This window comes from Notamacropus eugenii, chromosome 4 (genome assembly GCF_028372415.1).
Source record: "Notamacropus eugenii isolate mMacEug1 chromosome 4, mMacEug1.pri_v2, whole genome shotgun sequence".
Lineage (NCBI taxonomy): Eukaryota > Metazoa > Chordata > Mammalia > Diprotodontia > Macropodidae > Notamacropus > Notamacropus eugenii.
The window spans coordinates 304,171,997-304,194,269 of record NC_092875.1 but is presented as its reverse complement, the minus strand read 5'-3'; the positions used below and the strand labels follow the sequence as shown (position 1 = coordinate 304,194,269).

The following is a 22,273-nucleotide window of genomic DNA, read 5'->3' as shown; positions in this document are numbered from 1 at the left end:
AGGAAACTGAGGCAAATAGAGGTTAAGTGACTTTCCCAGGGTCACATTGCTAGTATGTTTAGGAGGCTGTCTTTGAATTCAAGTCTTCATGACTCCAGGACTAGCATTTTACCTGCTGTACCCCTAATTTCCTTTTATAAAAATGATCTTTTTTGGTACTTGCTATGTCCAATCCTACCAGCACTCTTCTTGAAAGTATGTATCATATAGAGATGTGAGGATTCTGAATAATTTTCAAGACTTTGGCCTCTCTTTTTATCATTCTTTTATGATATTTATCAACTTTTTTTTTATCATCTTTCCCCATGCACACCTGTCACTGATGTCACTGAGAATTAAAGTATATGCTGATTTAATTTGGAAGGTCTTAACCAATTCTTCATAGAATTTCACCATTTCCTTATCCTCAGCAATAGGTATTGGTTAATAAGTGGGAATTTTTGCAGATGTGTGCCCTTAGAATTGCAATGAGATGAATAGATGTCCCAGGAAATGCCCCTTGTTGGCTTTGGACAATTAGACTAACTCTACCAGTTCCTTAATTTGCCTCTCTAAGGAAATCCTGTGAGCCATCCTTCCTCTTAGCTGTAGCTTTGTTGTGTCCTCTGGTTTCATTTATAGTAAAAATATTAAAGTAAATATGATTCAATTCGTCCAGTGGTATGACCCCCTCACTGCCTTAACTGCTGCTTTCACTGTCTCCAGGTACCACAGCCAATGCCATTTCTGCCTTGCAGCCCATCCAGCCCCCAACTACAGTGTCTGTAGTGTCTCTTTCTGTTCTATGTTGTCTTGGGCTGGAAGTATGAGTCACTGTGACTTCTTTTGGGTTATCTCACTCAGAATTTGATTTGACCTTTCAAAAGTTGTTTAGAGGGTTGGGTTGGGAGAATTCATCAGAAATGTTAAATTCACTTTACTGTCCTGACTTTGCTCCTAGCTAAGTTAATATTAATGGATTAAAGTGATTCTTAGTACTCTGCTTTCTTTTTGTTTCCTTTTTTAAAAAATCGCAGTGCCATTGTCACTGCAGAAGAAAAGGAGGCCACAGTTTGCTTGTCTATGAAAGGGGGATAATAATGCTTATTGTATCTACCTCACAGGTTTATTGTGCAAAAATTGCTGTGTAAATCTTAAAAGCACTATATAAATGTTTATGTAATTGATTTGTTGTGGTTTCAGTTTTTTGAAGGATGGAGAGCGTACATCTAAGATTTATGGCTGGAAGATAGGAGAGGCGTATTTCAGTTCTTCCAACAACTACAGCTATGTAAAAGTAGAATGGGCTTCCCAATGTGGAAATGACTTCCCTGGAACTGGGGTTCTTGAACAATGTTTACATCACCACTTGATGGGGATGTTTTCAAAGAAATTTGTGCTTCAGGTGCTGACTAGAAGAGATGACCTCTGCAATCCCTTCCAAATAAGATTCTAGTAAATTTGTAGGTGATACTAAGTTTGTTTCTGTTGTGATCAAATGAGATTATGGTTTTCAGAGAATCCGTTACTTAACTCAGCATAAAGGGGAGCTATGGTGGTGGGCTGATTATTGCAGTAAGATGAGGTAGAGATCAATGGGAATCCTAGACTTCCAAATCCATTGCTATGAATGATGGAGAGTCATTAAGTGTAGTCTTCTCACTCCCTCCCACCTTCAAGTGACCTGTCTAGCTCCACCTTTCCTTTGGGGTTGTCCATTAAACTTAGAAGGCTTTAGCTAATACAGGTAGGGCTCTTGACTCTGGGCTGTGGGTGGAATACTGCATGTACTGTCAGGCATTGTTGGTGTGTTAGTTGGCTTTGTTAAACTGCTTTCTCTTTCTTTCTATCCTCTGTTACCTGGACTGTCTCTCTGGGGAAGGGAAGACAAGGGAGAGGAATGTATTCACAAGTGTAGGTGGTATGAAATCAAAAGATATCAATAAAAATAAGATTAGGAACAAAAAAAGAAAATGGAGCTCTGAATTGTAGAGCACACTGATTATGTGATAAATTTAACCACTGGAGAATGACAAATAACTCCTGTGGATAGTATTCCACCTTGCAGAATAAAACAATAATGTTCCATAAACTAAGGCAAGAAACAAGATTAATTTTGTAAGGTTGCTTTGAAAGATAACAAGAGAGTTCTGAGTTGTAGATTATAGCAGTATTTATTCTAGGATAGAATGATATTCAGTAGAACAAATATAAGTTAATACATTAAAAGAAGAAAAATAAATTTTTATACATACAAAATAAAGAACATCTATAAAACCAGTTGAATACAAGTAGGCGTAAAAATTACAGTGATTGTATTAAATACAATTTGAATTTGAATCATTTGTTAATTCTACTTTGTGTGTTTGTGTTTCTGTGTGTATGACTGTGCACATATGTGTGTTTTTAATCCTTATGATAATGGAATGTTACTGGCATCATACTATGTTGTAACTTGAAATTAATTTCAGTATGCATAGTATTGGTTAGGTCCTTGTCTATCTTAATAACATCATGGAGAGACTAGAGAGGAAATTCATCATGCAGCTATAAAACTGATTTTTGTAAAGTGTAAGTAAGTCTGCTCGTGTCACTGCCTTACTCAGTAAATTCTAGTGGCTTCCTGTTGCCTGTAGAATCAAATATTACCTTCTCTGATTGGTATTAAAGCTCTTCACAAGTCATATGACCCCAAGATGACATTTTCCTCTAGTTCCTAGTAATTCTTAATTCGCATCCCCACCTGAAAGATGAATTTTATGCCAGGTGTAGAATAATTACATAGGAATAGGGATGAAAAATAAAGTCAGTAAATAAAATTATGAAAGACAGAAACATGATAAGGTAGTAACTTTGTGACTACTAATTGATATACTCACTCAGCACCTTAAACCTATCTGTACCCTTCCAGCAGGGACATACATCAACCCATAGGCCTGTAATTGAATCCCTTCCTCATGCAGAGACTAGTGGTATACTCCAGTCTCTGTCCATTCCCCATCTCATGATGCAGACATAGATTCTGCTAAGCCATGTGAGGAGAGGCAGCAGGGAATTAGGCTGCCTTGATGGTGGCCCCTATGCCAGGGATCCTATAGGCTTTTGATTCTTTTTAGAACAACACTCTTGCCCACTTCCATCCCTGAAAAAAGGGTGCAGATGTTGGTTCAGCCCAACTAGAGAAGAAAAGGATGAGGGCCATGGCAAGAACTGGGGCAGGAGGGTAATACGAATGACTGGGATTGAAACATAACTGGGCAAGTCCTATACCTCCAAAGCTGTTTAGAGTGGGGACCAAGGTTGTTAAAATGTAAATTGTCTAGTGTAGGAGGAGACTGCAGTAAATTGTCAGTCTAACTCTAGGAATGCATCCATCATCAAAGGGGAAAGAGACAGAAAGTGAATGGCAGGGAGGAATGTAGGGGGAAAAATGGTTGAAATACCACAGATTTCAAGAAGAAAATTCAATTTAAAACCTAGATCAGAAACAGATAAATTGTTAGAATACTAAAACTAGAAGAAAGGATGAATAGTAAACACTTATAAGAGAGTGCAAAACTTGCTTAATAAATTTTACAATATAAAGAAAAGTGAACTCACGTCTAATACAAGAAAGAGCCCCAGGGACTCTCCTAAGAAAGCATGGAACAACATAAAGGAATCACAGAGTAGTTTAAAAGAGAAATGAAATTCATGAGAGAAAAAATTAAGAAGGAGCAAATGTCAAGATTTTAAATTCTCTAAGCATAAATAACTAGAATATTAGAAAAAAAATGAATCCACAGTAGTTCATTTCTCCAGAGAAGTAAAATAGAGAATAAGATATTTGGGATACAGAAATACCGAAGTGGAAGGAAGTCTTTCTGAAGAAGAGAAAAGGCAGTAATGTTAAAAGAGCACAGGATCTCTTTACAAGCAAAAGCCTTTGACCTCAAAGACAGGATATGTAGAGGCAACTTAAGAATCTTAGTTCTCTGAGAAGAACAAAGCAAACTGAAAAACCTGAACACCATAATGCAAGAAATAATATAAGAAAACTGTTGAGAACTTCTGAATACAGAAAACAAAGCAACAAATTAAAATAATCCATAAGTTACCTCCAGAGCTCCATTCTTTACACACTAAGACACACACATGGATATACACATGTATATGTGTGTGTTTGTATACATGTATACATGTGTGCACATGCACATGTGTATATATGTACACAAATGACTAAATTAAATACTTTCAATGAGAAACAACAATTTCTGTAAAGCTCTTGAGACTAATATCTTCAAATATAAAGGAAAGGAAATCCAAGTAACACTAGGTTGTCACTCACCTACTAAAAATTGCTGAAGGGAATGAAAATACATATTCCAAAAAAAAGAAGCAAAGGAGACCACAATACAGTCTAAAGTGATATACTTTGCAAACCAGAGCTTACTCATTAATGAAAAATATGTTCAACAAGAGAGGCATTGAGCCATTTCTGTAAACTCCACCTCCTTTCCCCACCAAAAAAAACAAACAAAAACAAAACCCAAAACAGACACAGAGTATTCCATTTGTGAATGCACTAAAGAACAGAAATATAAGAAAATAGTAAGTCAGTCCAATATGAAGGAATGAATAAGTAATAAATGAATGATCTCATCTCTAGAGGGATTTTGTTTCTGTTTTTTGAGAGAGATCTATGAAGTTCCAAAAAAAAAGACAGGAAAAATATGTAAGTGGATAAAGATCTAAATGAAATTTAAAGGAATAGGATGATGGATGGTAGAAGAGCATAACTGAAACAGCATATTCTGAACCCCACAACTCCCCTACAGTTGATCGTTGTATTTTGTAGGAAATAATTTCAAAGTGGGAAGGTACATAAACAGGGAGGTAGATGTCTGGAAATGTGTCTTGCTTCCCTATCTAGTCCATGGATCAGTAGGAAAGAAATGATGGCTCCTAGGGTATTTCAGCAAAAGAGGAGTTCCAGGAGAATGGGAAAGATAGCAAAAAAGAGCTGAAACTGGAGAATGAAAGGTCTCAACCCAGTGTGGGGATGTGATCATGCTGAAGAGCACTCCTTTGGGGAAAGAGGTATATGGAAAATGGTGACCTTATGATAGATTTAATCTGGGAGGAATTAGTGGACTGAGAGATTACCTTCTCTGAGAGGATTTTGCCTCCATCAGCAACTACATCTGGAGAAAGTAAATTGGAGCTCCTTGGGCCAACTAATACTCAGAAGAGTGGGAGGACATGGGCTTAGAGGTGAGATAGTATGATCAGTGGGAGGAATAGTATCATAGAAAGGACAAAGGGTAGAACTGGACCACACAGTTTGGGACACAATATAAATTCTACCAAGAGATACTGCTTCTATTCCGTGATTTCCCTCATGAATTCATACTTCTCAGAGTGAGAAACAACAGGAAAGAAAAATGGACAGTAGAGTAAGCTCTAGAAGGACAATGGGGCAGCTTCATGGTGCAGTGAATAAAGTACTGGGCCTACAGTCAAGAAGACTCTCCTTTTTTAGTTTGAATCTGGCTTCAGACACTCACTTGGTGAGTGACCCTGGGTGAATCATTTAATCCTGTTTGCCTCAGTTTCCTCATCTGTAAGATGAACTAGAGGAGATGGCAAACCACTTCAGTATCTTTGCCAAGGTAACTCTAAATAAGGTCACAAGGAGTCAGACATGGCTGAAACAACCGAACAACAACATAGAAATTATTTAGAAGAGGGAGCTTAAATGTGATACTTTAGAAACTTTATGACTCCATGAGGAATACAAAGATATTAGAGAAGAACTAAATAGGATATGGACAAAAAATAAAAGAATAAAAGTTCACATATCTAAAAAACAAAGAACTGCATAGAATCCAAGTGAAAGGTAAGAACAAAATTTATTATACATTAGGTGAATCTAAAAAAACAGGAGCTGCAATAATGCTATCAGACAGTACAAATCAAAAGTTCATAGTATCAACAGAGATAACTAAGGAATTTAAATTACACTTAAAAGGAGACAAAGACCAGAAACCGATATTAACATTAAATTTATATGCACTAAACTCATAAAGGAAAAATTAACTGAATTAAAAAAAGACCTAGTAACAATAATATGAGACTTTAATGTTCCTTTCTCAGACCTGGACAAATCCAACAGAAAGATAAACCAAGAGAAAATATAAAATTGAAAGCTCTTCACAACTCAGCCACTTCCTACTTTTCCATTCTTATACATTACTCATTCCCCTAACAGAGACATCTTTTCTTCTTTTTGTATTGAATGGATTCATATCTTTTCCTAGTCTTTCATTGTTGCTGTTGCTGTTGTTAAGCAGTTTGCTATTATGAGTAGAATTTTTACCTTCCTTTTCCCACATTATTCCAAAAACCCATTTATTATTCTGTAATAGGGAGACAGGTAAACAGAATTATGCTTTCAGATAATGAAAGTTCAAAAGATCAGATGATGCTGGGGTAGGACTCACTTTGCAGAGCCACTTCTTCCCCTTAACTAAAATATTAGGGAACCTTTAAGAAACTTTTTAAAAATTTTGTTTATTTGTTTGATTTTGTTTTCAACATGCCCTTCTTTAAGATTTTGAGTTCTAAATTTCCTCACCCTCCTTCCACTACCCCCTTCCCATGATGGCATGCCTACTGATATAAGCTATACTGATATGTACAATCATATCAAACATATTTCCACGTTAGTTGTATTGTGAAGAGGAAATAGAGCCAAAGGGGAAAATCATGAGAAAGAAGAAGCAAAATAACTAAAAAGAGAAAATAGTATGCGTCAGTCTGCATTCAGACTCCATAGTTCTTTCTCTGGATGTGGATGGCATTTTCCATCATGAGTCTTTGGGATTTGTCTTAGATCCTTGTATTGCTGAGAAGAGTTAAGTCTATCAAAGTTGTTCATTGCACAGTGTTGCTGTTAACTGTGTTCAGTGTTCTTCTGGTTCTGCTGACTTCACAGCATCAGTTCATGTAAGTCTTTCCAGGTTTTTCTAAAGTTCACTTGCTCACCATTTCTTTTTTTTTTTCAAGCTTTTATTTAGTATTTTATTTTCCCCCAATTACATGTAAAAACAACTTTTAACATTCATTTTTAAAATTTTAATTTCCAAATTCTCTTTTTTCCTCCCTCCCCACCCCCACTCACTGAGAAGGCAAGCAGTTTGATATAGGTTATACATGTGTAGTCATGCAAAACATCCATAATAGACATGTTGTGAAATAAAACATAGATAAAAAACTCAAGAAAAATAAAGTTTAAAAAAGGTATGCTTCAATATGTATTCAGACACCATCAGTTCTTTCTCTGGGACTGGATAGCATTTTTCATCATAAATCCTTCAGAGCTGTCTTGGTTTGTTGTATTGCTGAGAATAGATAAGTCATTCATGACTGATCATCTTAAAATATTACTGTTACTTTGTGCACAGTTCATTTCACTTTGCATCAGCCCATACAAGTCTTCCCTTTTTTTTCTGAGAGCAACCTACTCATCATTTTTTATAGTATTCCATCATAATCACATAACAATGTGTCCAGCCATTCCCCAGTGGGTATCCCCTCAATTTTTAATTCTTTACACACAGAAAAGAGCTGGTATAAATATTTTTATTTATGTAGGTCCTTTTCATTTTTGTTTTTTATCTCTTTGGGGATGCAGACCTAGTAGTGATATTGCTAGGCCAAAGGGTATGCATCGTTTTATAGTCCCAAATTGCTCTACAGAATGTTTGATTCAGTTCACAACTCCACCAAAAGTGCATTCAAGTCTCATTTTTCCCATGTTTCCTCCAGCATTTGTCATTTACCTTTTCTGTCCTATTACCTAATCTAATAAGTATGTTAGTTCCTCAGAATAGTTTTAATTTGCATTTCTCCAATCAATAGTGAATAATAGTGAATTACAGTATTTCTTCATATGGCTATAGATAACTTTGATTACTTCATCTGAAAAATGATCATATCTCTTCATCGTTTATTAGTTGGGGAATGGCTCTTATTTTTACAAATTTGACTCAGTTCTTTATATGTTTGATAAATAAAACCTTTAACAAAGAAATTCACTTTAAATTTTTACACAGTTATTATTACTAACCATATTTCCCTCCATCATATACCCCCACCCTCATTTATTCTCTCTAGCCCTCCTCAGAAGTGTTTTGCTTCTACCCCCTCTCCCAATCTGCCCTCTCTTCTATCACCCCCTCTTCTCTTATCTCCTTCCCCTCCTACTTTCCTGTAGGGTAAGTAAGATTTCTCAACCCAACTGAGTTTTAATATTATTCCCTCTATGAGTCAGTTCTGATGGGAGTAAGGTTCACTCACTCCCCTTATAGTCCCCCTTCTTCCCCTGCACTGCAAAAAAAAGTGCCTCTTTTTTACCTCTTTTATGTGAGATAATTTATCCTATTCTACTTCTTCCTTTGTCTTTTTCCCAATATGTTCCTCTCTCATCCCTTAATTTTATTTTTTACTTATCATCCCTTCATATTCAACTCCTACTTGGTGCTCATCATTTCTAACGGAACAATAGCATTCCATTACATTCATATACTGCAGCTTGTTCAGCCATTCCCCAATTAATGAGCATTCCCTTGATTTCCAATTCTTGGCCACCACAAAAATGCTGCTATAAATATTTTTTTACATATGGGTCCTTTTCCATTTTTTGTGATCTCTTTGGGAGATAGTGCTAATAATGGCTTTGCTGGGTCAAAGGGTATGCACAGTTTTATAGCCCTTTCGGAATAGTTCCAAATTGTTCTCCAGAATGGTTGAATCAGTTCATGACTCTATCATCAATGCATTTGTATTACAATTTTCCCATATCTTCTCCAACATCTATCATTTTCTTGTTTTGTCATGCTTTTGGGATACTTTATACTATAATACCACCACAGTGGATATAATCAATTTCCTGTTTTCATGTTGCAAAGCTATATATGGGTTTATGGAATGTATGTGGTGGGGGAGAGGGAACAAATGAAGGGAGAAGCAACAATTCCCCATCTTGAGATAAGGTAGAATATTAGGGGAACCCAAATCTCCCTAAGAGTATCAGGCTTTCACAAAACCCAACCTTAGAAGAAGTATGAAGCTAACCAATAAAAACAGACTACTATATCATGTCGAAAGGGCAAACTGGGGCATTAAATTTGAAGGTGGAATAATCATACATGGAGGGTTGTAGATGTGAATGTAAACTTGGTTTAACATGTTTTCTGGGAGGTGATACTGTTCTGCCAAGTCTCCAGCCCCATCAAGTTTGAAGAGTATTTTCTTTCACATTGCAACCTTTGCTAAATTTATAATTAGTTATCTTGAATATCAAGAGAGTAACTTCTTTAAAAAAATTCCAAACACTTTGGAGGAAGAGATTGATTTTCAGTTTTCAAAATACAGTTTTAATACTTGACTCTTTCTTGCCATCTTCCAAATGCCTGAATAGCAATGTATTAAATGCCAATCTAGCAATTATAATTTGTTCAAAGTATTTTAGTGACAATATGACAAATAATCAGTGCATAATAGTCATATTGGTGATAAAAGACTCCAACATGAGAGAAGTGTTTAAAAGCATTTCTTTAAAGGTAAAAGACATGGTAAAGGTAAAAGACACCCAAAGACATGGCGTGCTCTTAGAGTTCAATTCTAATAGGCATCTCTTGAGAGAAAGGTAAGAGACAGATATTGTGACAGCTTGGTGGAGAGAGTGTTAGGCCTTGAGTCAGGAAGACCTACTTCAGTTGTGACCTTGGATATTAACTGTGTGACCCTGAGCAAGTCACTTAATATCTGTTTGCCTCAGTTTCCTCATCTGTAAAATGGGATAATAATAGCACCTACCTCCCAGAGTTGTGAGGATCAAAAGAAGTAATAATTGTAAAGCACTTAGTACACTACGTGCCTGACACATAGTAACAGATATATACATGTTAGTTATTATTAGGAATTGGCACCTGAGATGCTACTTGAAGGAAGTTAGGGATTCCTGAGTAAAGGGATAGAGAGGGAAGGTCTTGTAATGAGGAATAACAAGTAAGCAACTGAAAGTAGTGAAAGATAAAATTTTATTCAGTGTATTTTTATTTTGAAGGTATTCAGTCAATTAGCATGTACTGTATGCTAGGCACGGGATTAAATGTTGTTGATATAAATTTGAAAAACAAAACAATCCCTCCTCTCAAGGAACTTAGATTCTAATGGAAAATGAGTACATTCTAAAATACATGTACTACAAATATAAAGTGAATTAATATGCATATATACACAGTAGTTAAGTACAAGGTAGCTTGAGAAAGAAGATACTAGCAGATAAGATTTAGTGCAGAAGACGGTGTGGTATGTGTCACGTCTTAAAGGAAGAGAGGGGCTCTTTGAGGCAGACTAAGGTAAGGAAAGAGCCCCAGGCATATGGGATAGCCATTTCAAAGGCAAGGACAGCTGGAGTGGAAAATCAGATGGATCTTTAAGTTGGAGGTGGGATGGGGCTGGACAGATAGGAAGGAATAAAGTTGTGAAGGGAATTAAAAGCTGAACAGAGGAACTTTAATTTTATCCTAGAAGCAATAGAAAACCACTAGAGTTGGTTAAGTGAGGGAGTCACATGGTAAGATCTTCCCTTAAGGAAAATTACTTTAGCATCCAACTTAAGGTAGAGAACTAAGAAGGCTGTTTAGCATGTACAAAACTGAGTTCATTATCTTTCTGCCAAAATATTCCTCTTTCCCTAAATTCCTTATTACTGTTAAAGATATCACCATCCTTCCAGTCACCCAAGCTCACAACCTAGTTATCATTTGGCTTCTTCACTCATTTACTACCCTTCCCCCTTCCAGTCTTTTTCCAAGTCCTGTCCTTTGTACCTTCACAACCACATAGGTTTATACCCCTCTTCTCTCCTCTGGCATATACTACCACCCTGGTATAGGTCATTTTTTCCCATCACACCTGAACTATTGCAGTCACCTTCTGATTGACCTTGTCACCTCAAGTCTTTCTGCATACTTACTTGTCTATTGTTCACTTAGCTATCAAAATGATCTTCCTAAAGCACAAGTGTGACCATGTCACTCATTTCTTCCTTCGCCTATCATGGCTCTCAATTATCTTCAAAATAAAGTACAAAATATAAAAAATTCTTTAGCTTTCCACCCCTTTTATTACTTGACTTCTTCCTATCTCTACAGTCTTCATATATCTTAGCCCCCTCCAAGTATTTATACCATGCTACTGTAATTCAGGCTTTTTTGCTATTCCCTGAAGAAGACACTTCATTTTCTCTAGCTGTCCCTCCTGCTTGGAATTCTCTGTCCTCATCTCTGCCACCTGGTTTCTTTGGCTTCCTTTAAGTTTTAACTAAAATCACACTTTCCACAAAAAAGCCTTTCTTAGTTCTCAATGCTGGTGCCTTCCTTCCCTTTGAGATTAATTATATGTACATATCTATATTGATCTATCAAACAAATATAGATTACATAATAATAATTAATTTTATTTTAATCATCCTTTGAAGTGGTAATGATATATTAACCAGAGAGGATGATTAACCAGAATACTCCATTCTCCAACTCTTTTGGACAAGTTTACCAGGTAACAGTTTATTATAATTAAGAAGTCCTGTTTTCCCCCAAGATGGCACCAGAGGTGAAGAAGGAAGCTGTTGTCCTCCCCAAGACAGAAGCCAAGTCCAAGGCCTTGAAGGCCAAGAAGGTGGTGTTGAAGGGTGTCCATCACCACAAAAAGAAGAATATCCGAACATCCCCCACCTTCCAGTGATCCAAGACACTAAGACTATGAAGGCAGCCCAAATACCCTCGGAAAAGTGCGCCTGGGAGAAACAAGCTTGATCACTATGCCATCATTAAGTTTCCCTTGACCACTGAGTCTGTTATGAAGAAGACTGAGGACAACATCACCCTAGTCTTCATTGTGGACATCAAGGCCAACAAGCATCAGATCAAGCAGGCAGTAAAGAAGCTGTATGACATTGATGTGGCCAAGGTAAACACACTGATTTGGCCTGATGGAGAGAAGAAAGCTTGTGTCCAGCTTGCTCCAGACTATGATGCTTTGGATGTTGCTAACAAAATTGGAATCATCTAAACTGTGTCTAGCTGTCTCACTGCACCTAGAACAAAATGTTTTCCCCCCAAAAAAAAGTCCTTTCCAATACCTAAGTGAACTTGCAGTGTGATTCCAAAACAAAGTTGGGGGTCTTGGGACACTACAAAAGACTTGCATCACCAAGGCTTGACCCTTCTGTGTAGTCATTCAGGAGCACAACAGGAGGTCAGCCAAGGCATTGCCCAGCTTTAACACATTATGTACTAATCCTAAAATGTTTCTCTGCCTTCGTGCCAAGTAATATTTTGTACTTGGCTTTCACCGCAGAAGAGTACAACATAACTGAAGAGAAGAGTAGGCATACATTTTCCTGGAATGCAGTCAAAGTCATAGTAAGATGTAATAAATACATGAGTAGTGATACAGAAGACAGAGGCCATAGACGTGATGTAAAATGGGTATTTGGAGCCAGAAGAACAAAAGAAAAGCAGAGAGAAGACAAAAAACGTTAAGATGCATGACAGTTAGTCAAGGAGCCTTTGCTCAGTGCTCCTCCTCTGCCAGGTAGTGTGCTAAGGGCTTGAGGTACAAAGAAAGGCAAAGACAAAGGGCTTTCCTATTGAAGAAGACCACATGTAAATGACTAGATACACACAAGATATTGACTAGATGAAAGGTCCTCTCAGAGCACAAGGCAGTGGTAGCTGGGTGGCTTGGGAAAGATTTCCTACCAAAGGTGGTATTGGAACTGAATTCTGAAGGAAAACAGGGACCCTGAGTTAAGGGTGATGGAGGGGTGGAATAGCATGTGTCAGGTTCTGCAGGTAGAAGAATGGATCTTAGCATATATGGAGTGCTGTGTGCCTAGGAAGTGAAGAAGGAGCCAAGTTCTAGAGCTTCAAATTAATGTTAAACAGACAAGTTTATTTTTGAAGTAAGAAGTAATAGGGAACCACTGGGTTTATTGAGTAGTGGGGTAGGATGGTTCGACCTCAGCTTTAGAAACCACATTTTGGTAGTTAAATGGAGGATGAATTGAAGTGGGGCATGGAGGTGGCTCAGTGGATAGAGTACAGGGCCTGGAGTTGAGAAGACCTGAATTCTGTTAGACACAAGAAGGATCCCTAAAACTTGAAGTTGTTTTAAAAAGAAATTTTTTTTGATTATTTGGTAAAGAAGAGAACTAGAAGAAGGTGTGGCTCCCTTCTGATTCTCTGTGAGGTTTACGTTATACAGACTGTTCTCACTTTGGACTGTTGGCAGATTTTTATATAAAGAAGTTTTTGTAAAATGTGAATTTTCCTATGGATGTGGGGGAGAGAGAGAGGGAGAGAAAAAGGGCTGTGTGCCATGCGGGGAGCAGACTGGTACATGATTTAAGGACACGTGGGGGGTAGGGACAGAGAAGTGAGAGTTAGGAAAGGAACACATTATTATTGGCTGGAACCAAGAGAAAGATTATGTGGGGTATAGACATGTGGGGGCTGGAAACATAAAAACAGAGCACAGCACTATACAGTAAGATTAACAGAGGTGGGTTTTTGTTTTGGTTTGGTTTTTTTGAACGTGGATTTCTTTCAGAATTATTCACATAAAGTCAAATTTGTGTAATGTAGATTACTGTAAAGTGAGAACTGTCTGCATAGGGTTCAGACCAGAATATCAGCACTGGAACTTCAAAACACCATGGAGTAGTTAAACAGTTTTGCAGAGAGGGCAGTTGCCACATAAGATCCAATGAAATGTACATTAGTAAGTATAAACATTTAAATTTGGGGAACCCAAAAATACAAGTAATGTATGGACCAAAATAAGACTCAGATAGGATCTTAAGCATTCCCTGCAGCCATCTAGCTTCCCTGAGGTCTCTGAGGTCAGCCGGATCTTCACAGTAAATTTTTGGGTTAGACAATATGGAAAGCTGGGTTCAAACAACATAATTAGCAAGGTTTTCTGAGTAATATAATAAAATATTTCCCTAAGGTTCAAATGCAGTCTTAGACACTTTGTAGCTATGTGACCCAGCATAAGTCACAAGCTGTTTGCCTCAGTTTCCTCATCTGGAAAGTAGAGATGATAATAGCACCTACCTCTGAGGGTCATTGTAAGAATCAAATGAGACAGGTGTAAAGTGCTTAAAGATACAGTGCCTAGAACATTGTAAGAATAATATAAATGTTAGCTATTATTATTAAAATATAGCATATATAAGCTTTAGGGTCTTTCCTTTCAACTTTAAATCCACTAACAGCTTAAGCCTGAAAAGCATAGCTACTTCCACCATCAGTGATCTAGGAGTAACTCTGGAGGTTGGACTATGTATCGAAAGCTATTATCGTTGTGCTTGAGCCCCTGTTCTATTGATGTTGCTTTCAGTAGCGGTTGTAAGTGTTTACCACCCTGGTACCAGTTAACCTATTGTTATTTCCTGTATATAATCGACAGCACCAGCAAACTTTTATAGAGGGTTGTTTGCTAAAAAAGATATAGCCAGAAGAGAAGTCCAAAAAGCATTTCTCTAATCTGGGAAACCCTTTCCTCTCTATACTTTGGTGTAGAGTGAACTTGATCTTTAGAGATAACTACCAGACATTTGCCCTGCCAGGTTCACTTCTGGAATTGGCATGGATGATGGATGAGCTGCAGGACATGATGTCTTAGTTGCCCACTGAAACAGTTCAAGGGAGTTATCTCACAGAAATGGATCTCTGCCAAGCTTGATTGCTGCAACTCCAGACAGACTCTTCTAAGAACTCCTGTTGCTGAACCTTTGTTGGGGATTCTGGCCTTGAAAAGCTCACAAAATTGTGACCTAATCCATTCTGTCTCCAATTTTCATTCACCTAAAACTCATCATAGAAGAACATCAGGGATATGTATTCACATGTCCTACTAGAAGCCTTATAACTTTTCTTCCTCTTGACTCAACAACCTCCTGGGGGAGAGAGAATAAGTTTATCTGTCTGTACCTTATGTGTGCATGCGTAATTTCTGCTTGGCAGCTAACCATAAAAGGGTTTTCATTATTGCTCAGAATAGACAGGAAATGTCACAGAAGACTTGTGCATGCTTTGAATCAGGGGCAGGACCCCCTCCCTCATGAACCATCTTGTATTTACAGAATGAAGTTCCTAAGCCTTCCCAGGAACCAGCTAAGGTAGATTGCAAACTGATCCCCTATTTGTAAGTCTTCTGTTAAATCATATTCACCTTATTCTTTTATAGTCACTGCTATTCAACAGAACTTAGAAGCTAGAAAGAAACTTAGAGATGATTTGACCCAATCACCTCACTGAGTCCCAGAGAGATTAAGTGGCCTGCCTTTAAATTTAATCACATTATGTGGATTTCAACTGGAAATTGACAGTATTTCATTGTATTACGTGATAATTCCATGTTAGCAAATATAACGTATAATTTTAATGAGTGATAAACCTGTCCTGAGGCTTAGCAGGAAAGAATTCTCCCTCCTCTCCCAAAAGCCTGTAACTAAAAAAATACTCTGAACACTCCTGATCGGTTAGTGTTCTCTTGATTATTCATTAAAAGGCTAGCTACCAGAAAGTTATATCATGCAAGGCCTGGTAACATAGAGAAGCTTTCTAGGGTGAATTGCTCATTGTAATGGTAAGGTTGTACTTTAAAAATTTAAAAATGCAGATTTTCCAAAAAAAGGGAAAAACAACCCATTTGTACAAAAAAAAATTATAGCAGCTTTTTTATATGATGTCTAAGAACTGGAAATCAAAGGGATGCCCATCAATTGGGGAATGGCTAAATAAGCTGTGGTTTATTATTGTAATGGAATATTATTATGCTATAGGAAATAACAAACAGGATGATTCAGAAAAACCTGGAAAGACTTAGATGAACTGATGCATAGTGAAGTGAACAGAGCCAGGAGAACATCGTATGTAGTAGCAGCAATATTGTTCAGTGAGAAATTGTGAATGACTTAGCTGTTCTCAGTAATATAATGATCCAAGATAATTCCAAAGGATTAATGATGAAGCATGCTGTCTGTCTCCAGAGAGAGAACTGATATTGTTTGAATACAGACTGAAGCATGCTATTTTTTACTTTCTTTCATTTTCATATTTGAGTCTTCCTGTGCAAAATGACTAATATGGAAATGTTTCACATAATTGCACATGCACAACCTAGAAAAAAGTAGATTTACTTTGCAGATAAAGGAAGAGGATAATTGTTTACAAAAGAATCCTGAATAAAATCCCTTCAAATAGCCTTCTTCCCTTGTACATTTAAAATAGAATTGATTCTCAAAACAAAACCACCCTAAAAAGATTTTACACACAACTCTTCAGGAATAGTAACGATGATAATGACACGATGATAGCTCACCTTTGTACAGTGCTTGAAAGTTTATAAAGAGCTTCTCCACACAAAGTATAATATAATTTACTCCTGAATTTGTTGCCATCGGAGTCAGTCTGTATTGTGAAATATATTTTATGTAAGGGGACAGTTAATTGTAAAAAAAGAAAGAATTATGTGTATATATATATATATACATGTATGTGTGTATACATACATATGTATGTATATACCTTTTTTGATAGTGTGTGCCATAATGCACATTTCTTATAGGAAAACTTCTTTATATAGATCTACTTTATTCTTAATTTTACTACTTTGTGAATAATGTTGAGAGGGAGTTCTAATGTACTTGATAAGCTTGAGAGAGAAAAAATGTGGAGGACTATTAGCATAATCAGTGTTAATCATTCCTATAATTCAGCATTAGTATAATTCTAAGAAAGCAAGATATTTCTTTGAGATGTGCATGTGGTTTGCATTAATAATCTGGCCTATACAATCCCATCTACTTTATATCCAACAAGGAAATACATTGTTAGGTAAATCACCTTTTTATGTGTATTCTGATGGGATAGTAAACTTTTGGTGGAGGCGTGAATAAAAGAGAATGATTCACCTTCAGTGACTGGCTAGAAACCTGCTGTCACCTAAAAGCTGTAGATGTTATGTAGTCTTTGAAATGAAAATAGAGACCAAGAAGAATATAACCAGAATGATAGAACTGAAGCGAGGATTAGAGAGATTGTAGGAATTTGAAAAAGATGAGGGTTGGAGTGCCATTCCCTGCCTGGCAGGAAAATAAGAATCTTGAGGAAAAATACAAAATATATAGTTGAAATCTCTACAAGAATTAAGTGATAGGAAAGAGGTCCCAGAAAAAGATATGAATCAGATCATTCAGAAAAGTTTGAGTCATGTTGGACATGCTCCAAATTGACAGCTTGATATGATGGAAGCAAAAACTTTTTGTTTCAAATATTGTTATAAAAATTATAGAATGATGCCATCTTTTCTTAAAAAAATTAATTCATTTATTTTTAGTTTCCAACATTTACTTTAGTTTTTAATATTTACTTTCACAAGATTTTGTGTTCCAGATTTTCTCCTTGTCTCTCTGCTCCACTCACCTCAAGATAGCATGCATTCTGATTACACCTTCCCCCAATCCTCCCTCCCTTCTATCACACCCCTCCCTTCTCTTATCCCCTTCCCCTCTATTTTCTTGTAGGGCAAGATAGATTTCTTTACCCCATTGCCTGTATGTCTTATTTCTCGGTTGTGTGTAAAAACAGTTTTTAACATTTGTTTTTAAACTTTGAGTTCCAACTTCTCTCCCTTCCTCCCTCCTCCCACTCCCATTGAGAAGGCAAGCAACTCAGTATAGATTATACATGTGTAGTCATGCAAAACACTTCCATAATAGTCATGTTGTGAAAGACTAACTATATTTCCCTCTATCCTATCTTGCCCCTCATTCATTCTAATCTCTCTTTTGACCCTGCCGCTCCTCAAAAGTGTTTACTTCTAATTACCCCCTCTTCCCATTTGCCCTCCCTTCTATCATCCCCCCCCACTTATCCCCATCCCCCTACTTTCTTGTAGGGTGAGATAGATTTTCATGCCAAATTGAGTGTGCTTATTATTCCCTCCTTAAGCCAAATCCAATGAGAGTAAGGTTCACTCTTTCCCTCTCACCTCCCCTTTCCCTCTCACCTCCCCCTTCTTCCCCTCCATTGAAAAAGCTTTTTCTTACCTCTTTTGTGTAAGAGATAATTTATCCCAATCTATTTCTCCCTTTCTCCTTCTCCCCATATATTCTTCTCATCCCTTTTATTTTTTTAGATATCATTCCTTCCAATTCAACTCACCCTGTGCTCTCTGTCTATATGTATGTGTGTGTCTGTGTGTGTGTGTGTGTCTGTGTGTCTGTGTGTGTAATCCCTACAACTACCCTAATACTGAGAAAAGTATCAAGAATTAAAAATATTATCTTTCCATGTAGGAATGTAAGCAGTTCAAATTTAGTATGTCCCTTATTATTTTTCTTTCCTGTTTATCTCTTTATGCTTCTCTTGATTCTTGTATTTGAAAGTCAAATTTTCTGTTTAGCTGTGGTCTTTTCATCAAGAATGTTTAAAAGTCCTCTACTTCATTGAGTTACCATTTTTCCCCCCGAAGTGTCATACTCAGTTTTAGTGGGTAGGTGATTTTTGGTTTTAATCCTAGCTCCTTTCACCTCTGGCATATCATATTCCAAGACCTCTGATCCCTTTATGTAGAAGCAACTAGATCTTCTGTTAGTTATCCTGATTGTGTTTCCACACTACTTGAATTATATCTTTCTGGCTGCTTGCAATATTTTCTCCTTCATCTGGGAGCTCTGGAATTTGACTACAGTATCCCTGTGAGTTTTCCTTTTGGGATATCTTTCAGGAGGTGACTGATGGATTTTTTCAATATCTATTTTCCCCTCTGGCTCTAGAACATCAGGGCAGTTTTCCTTGATAATTTCTTGAAAGATGATTTCTAAGCTCTCTTTTTTTTTTGATCCTGGTTTTCAGGTAGTCCAGTAATTTTAAAATTGTTTTTCCTGGATCTGTTTTCCAGGTTAGTTATTATTCCAGTGAGATATTTCACATTGTCTTCTATTTTTTGTATTCTTTTGGATTTGTTTTACAGTTTCTTGATTTTTCATAAAGTCATTAACTTCCATCTTCTCTATTCTAATTTTTTTAAGCAATTACTTTCTTCATTGAGCATTTGGACCTCCTTTTGCATTTGACCAGTTATGCTTTTTAAGGCATTCTTCTCCTCATTGACTTTTTGGATTTATTTTGCCATTTGGGTTAGTCTATTTTTAAGGTGTTATTTTCTTCAGCATTTTTGAGTCCCCTTTAGCAAGCATTTAACTCATTTCTCATGATTTTCTTGCATCACTGCAATTTCTCTTCCCAGTTTTTGCTCTGCGTCTCTCACTTGATTTTTAAAATCCTTTTTGAGCTCTTCCATGACCTGAGACCCATTCATATTTTTCTTGGAGGTTTTCTATGTAGGAGTTTTGACTTCGTTGTCTCCTTCTGATTGTATGTTTTGATCTTCCTTGTCACCAAAGTAAGAAGATTCAATGGTCTAATTTTTTTTCCTGTTTTTTCTCATTACTTGACTTTTGGGAGTTCTCTGCTTCCAGTGGAGGTGGGGGGAGGTGTACTGTCAGCCACTTTATCTCCCCACAGTCTGTGGGCCTATATCTCCAGAAACATCCATGGCTGTTGCTGCCCCTGCTGCTGCTGAGGCTGCCTCAGGCTTCTCCACTCCCTCTGCCACCCTGACACTGGGGCCAGACCATGCTACTCTCTTACACAGGTTTTATAGGTTTTTTCCACTGACTTTCCAATCTATCCTTAGTGTTTTGGGGTAGAGAAGTTTGGAAACTGCTTCAGGTGCCAATGATTCAGTACCCTGAGGCCCTCAGTTCCCATCTGTGCTGGCACAGCCCACACTGGACTGCACTGTGCTCCCAACCAGGTGAGATAGACACTTCCTGTTGACCTTCCAGGCTGTCTTTGGCTGGAGATTTACTTCAGAGCATCACTTTGTGGGTTCTGCAGCTCCAGAATTTGTTTAGAATAATTTTTACAGGTATTTGGCTGGGTTTGGGGGGAGAGCTCTAGGAAGTCCCTGCTTTTACTCTACCATCTTGTCCTTGTCCCTGATGCCATCTTTTTTCATTCTGTGTTTTTGAAAATCTTAGATTGGGGGTGGCCAATTGGAGAAGGTTACTCAATTATGCTGATCATTTCTTCTCAAATATTGGTTATCAGTTCACAAGATCATAGATTCAGAGCTGAATTTTTAAATTCATCTACAGGTGAGAAAGTGAAGAGCCAGAGAGGTTGTGACTTGCCTTAATGTCTCACAGATTACAAATGGCAAAACTCAGGGCTTGTGGCTCCAAATTCATTGCTATTTGTTCCATACCACTCTGCTCTGTGGTATGTGTCAGTGACATAAATTAGAGAGAGAAAGCGTTCCTTTTGTTATAGTCACTGGTGGAGAGAGTTGATGGGAGTAAAGTAAAATATGATGGCATATTTACCAGCACTGTATTAACAGAAACACCAACAAAATGACTGTTTCCAAAGATTTAGAATACTATAGGATTTCCTACCAGGAAAGGATGTTTAGTAGACTTTGCAAACCTGGGACTAACTTATAGAACAACTGTATGGAACATGATTCAATGACTAAACTTCATTTTAAAAAGTAGGGACTAGTTAGCTTGAGATGAGTTGAATTGCCAAGCTAAGGTCATAAAATTCAAACTCTGGGCATTGATAATATTGGTGAACTTAAGAGTACAGTGAGTTCTTGTTAAGATGTTCAGTTCCCTATTCTTACTACTGTTTCAAATATTTTTTCAGTTCATATTCTTTTTATATTAAGAATTAAGCAAAATGATAATGTGGTCAGAGAGGCCAATTAAAAATATTAGTACTAGATTTGGTGGCTGAGAATTAGAAGCCTTTGTTCAGAATATATATTAAATCAGTACTGCCTCAAGAATGTAAAGTTAGAAGTTTTATTTTCATTTTTTTTGAGTACTGATTTTAAAGAGATTTGGTGTGGCTTAATGGATAGAAGCAGACATCAGTTCGAGGAAGACCTAGATTCAAGTCCCTATCTGACACATACTGGGTTTGAGACCCTGGGCAAGTTACTTAACTTCTCTCTCCCTGATTGTTGTTCAGTTGTGTCTGACTGGATTTGGGGCTTTCTTGGCAAATGTACTAGAGTGATGTGCCATTTCTTTTTCCAGCCTGTTTTACAGATGAGAAAACTGAGGCAAGCAAGGTTAAGAGACTTGCTCAGGGTTATACAGTTACTAAGTGTCAGAGGCCACATTTGAACTCAGAGTTGAGTTTTCCTGACTCCAGGTCCTGGCGCTCTATCCATTAAGCCATCTAGCTGCTCTCTCAACCCTCCAGGCAACCATTTAAAACCAAGACAAAGTATTGGCCTGTATTGCTAAAGGGAGAATCTTTATTGGGAAGTCCCTTATGTCAGTGAAATCAAATGAAGTTCCAGTCTGTCTCCCCTAATTTCTAAAACCTGGACTGCCAAATTTTATGTTTATCTAAATTGCTTAATATAATAAATAGCTCCTGTGAAATGAAAAAGGAAAATCTGATTATAAGGGATATGAGATTTTTCTGTTCAGCTCTTCTGAGACTGATATTGTTTTACATACATCATGTTCTAACCCTGGATATTAAAATACTTCCTAAACATCCATAGGCTATTAGTTACATCCCAATTTTAGGAAGGAAGAAATTGTGGCTCAGGAATATTAAAACCGCTATGAAAACAAAATGTAAAAATTCTTATGGACACTGCAGTGCTCTCCTTCCCCTTCTCCCCATTGTCTTTCTCTGCAGCTTCTTAGATGAAATAAGATTTAGGACAAATGGGAAGTGAAGAAACAGTAGTCAGCTGGAATAGCAACTGGACAGTCTTCCTATGTGAATTCCCCTTGGAAGTGGAAAGGAGGAGATACTGCTTACTTTAAAACAGAGGACTCCACAATATATGTGCCTGCTAGTATAGGATTAAGGCTATGCCATGGTGCAGTAGGTGACTGGTAAGATGTAAGTCCAGGTCTTCCTTCTGATTCTTTTAACTTGGGAGACCATGGACACAGAACTTGACCTCTTTGAGCCTCAGTTTCTCCTGATCTGTAAATTGAGGGGGTTGGAGTACATGGCTTCTGTGGTCCCTTCTAGCTCTGGACTATTATCCTATAAGACTATAGGGGAAAATGCCCAGAAAATAGTGTTTTAAGAAGAATTTGAGTTGGAAATTAAATATAAGATGCACT

The 22,273-nt window shown here is 37.3% G+C and overlaps 1 protein-coding gene and 1 pseudogene across 1 annotated transcript in view; both read left to right on the top strand.

Moving 5' to 3' along the window:
* ZNF704 (zinc finger protein 704) overlaps nucleotides 1-22,273 on the top strand; it is a 362,117-nt gene that overhangs the window by 35,103 nt on the left and 304,741 nt on the right. The window lies entirely within an intron of this gene.
* On the top strand, nucleotides 11,540-12,193 carry LOC140501387 (large ribosomal subunit protein uL23-like; annotated as a pseudogene).